Raw genomic sequence first — 2,886 nt, forward strand, 5'->3', positions numbered from 1 at the left:
TTAAACCACTTGAACGTCAGTTTTGGTAATCTTGTTACATAATATAAACAATAATTTTATTGGTTAGAAATACGAAGAAAATCTTTAAGGTAGTGTCCTTTTTAGCCGTTCTCAATTTTGCTGGTATTTCAAATATTACTTTTATGTGAACTGGAATATCAGCTTCACAATAGTAAGATTACAACGGTTTTGCGTTTATATAGTTTCTGTAATCTAATAACATTTGGGGTGAAACTTTGATGACATAACAAATTGGCCTTTGAACTAACAGACAAGAGCAGTTAGGCGAAACTTACTGAGTACCAATTGCAGAGTGCATGAAAAAAGTTTGTTGGGTGTTCTTGAAGAAAGCGTGGATTAAAGAGTAAACAAACTGATGGCAGTGTTCGTTTGGCCACGACAATCATCATAATCTGATCGTGTAACGTGGCCATGATGGTTTAAACAATATTTTATTTCTATATTAAATGAAATTTTTTACAGAAAATAAGTAAGGTTTCGGAAACAAGCCGAAGCTTATGCTAATCCGACACCTAATACAATGAAAAGACACAATACAGAAAATATGATATTCGTAAATAAATAAATGGTTATCAATATTTAATAATTTGATAATAGAAAACAATTAATTATATATGTTTAAATATATGAATGAAAACGTGCGAAAGTGCATAGGTGTCCACACCAGACAGGGGTCGTCATCCCCAAGAATTCCGTCCGCCCACGAAGCTGCAGACAAAGATAGTCGTGCTAATCAATTGGAGACAGGGTACATATACAGAATCAGTAACTAGGATAAGAATCCACCACTGCTGTAAGTATATCAGCAAATAGAATAGGAATACTACTAAGTATACAGTACCAGTAGGAGGGGTAAGTAACAAAGATCAACAACTACAGTATGCAGCACTATCCACCTCTAGGGTAAATCGGAGACATCCACAAATATTGTGGGTATATAACGTCAGCAGCTGTGGTAAGTAATGAATGATCACAAATATGGTAAGTTACAAGGACAGCATCTAGGGCAAGAAGCAAGATCAGCAATTAGATTATTTATAGAAGATCAGCATCTAACGTAAGTATACAAGGACAGCATCTAGGGCAAGTAAAAAAGATCAGCAATTTATGTATGTATACTTCAAGGTTACTAGTAGGTAAGTACTAGTAGATATACAAGATCAACAGTGGGGTTAGTAAGCAAGATCAGCAACTAAAGTATGTGAACAACTAGGGAAGATATACAAGATCCACCACTAAGGTAGGTAAGAGATATTTACAAATGTGATATATATATTGCGGTTGCGGTCAGATAACAAAGATCAAGATTTTAAAATATCTTTTAAAGGGCAAATACGATATGGTTAAATAGCGAATCTATTTGATAGTCTTATAAAATCATGTACTGTTTGGAATATATGTGCATTTTCAACTTCACTGAGGTGATTTGAACCATGCACTAGAGTCTTTTCATCTAGATGGTGCTGTGGTAGTGTGAGTAATGTATCTCTTCCCTGGGCCTGATATTTCGGACAGAAGAGCAAAAAATGTCCCGAGTCTTCAATGGGATGTCCACATGTACAAGGTGCGAAGTCACCAACGTGTCTTAAGAACTTCTGTATGTTGAGGTCACTCATTCTATTTCGGAGTCTGCAGTGCACTATTTGGACCGATCTTTCGCCAAGGAAATAATACGATGGTGGAGACGCAATGGATTTTATCAGTAGTTTGAATTCTTTTATACTACATAATGAAGATATGTTTTCGGGTAATGCGTTCCAATCACGGATAGCGGATGGTAAGAATGAATCAGAGTAGAGTTTAGACCTAGTAAAAAGTGTTCGTAGCTTGTGGCCATGACGTGTACTGTAGTGATAGTAGGATCCCATATGATGTGGGACAAGTGTGCTAAGGTACTGAGGAACCATGTTATGGATCATCTTATAAAAGAGAATAAGGCGATGTTCATACCGTCTTTGTTTAAGTGAACAGAAACCTGATTCCCTATAAAGAAACGAGTGTGACGTACCACGGACTAAGCCGGTTATTGATCTGAGGCAGTCAAGATGAAGATTTTCTAGTCGACATGAGTCTGTTTCTGTGCAGTTATCATATAATACATCACCATAGTCAAACAGGGGTAGGATATAAGATTTGTAAATATATTCAAGAGATTTCCTGGAAAGTCTATATTTCATAGAACGAAAACAATTACTGACTTACTGATTTTACGTATGGGGCTGACAATGTGTTCATCCCATTTACAATTCCGGCTGAATGTAATACCAAGGTGCTTGTGATGCTCACAATCTTCTATGTTATTGTCGAAAGAGAGTAAAAATGAAGGAGGAGATAGTTTCCTAGAGAAAGTCATACTGACCGTTTTTTCTGGGCAAAAGACAACATTCCAAGAGCTTGCCCAATTGCTGATGGTTTTAAGGTCATTGTTTAGAAGGGTTTGGCATTCATTTATGGCTATGAACAGTGACGTGTCATCTGCAAACAGGCGGATGTTAGATTTGATGTCACTGGTGATATCATTTATATATATCAAGAATAAAAGTGGTCCAAGCACCGACCCTTGTGTGACTCCATTTTGAACAGATGACGAGCTTGAGGTTGAGCCTCTTATAACCACAGATTGTGCCCTTTCAGAGAGATAATCTTTGAGAAGCAAAAGCATTTTACCTCTTTTGCCTACTGACTGGAGCTTGTAAATGAGGCCTGCATGCCATACGCGGTCAAAAGCTTTGCTTATATCAAAAAATACAGCTTTAGTTTCGAGACCTTCATCAAGGCTACTGCATATATCGTTGTATATATTGATAAGCTGGTATGTGCAAGAGCCATTTTCTGTAAACCCTGATTGTGAGACAGAAAGTATTG

Source organism: Lottia gigantea (genome assembly GCF_000327385.1).
Source record: "Lottia gigantea unplaced genomic scaffold LOTGIsca_17, whole genome shotgun sequence".
Lineage (NCBI taxonomy): Eukaryota > Metazoa > Mollusca > Gastropoda > Lottiidae > Lottia > Lottia gigantea.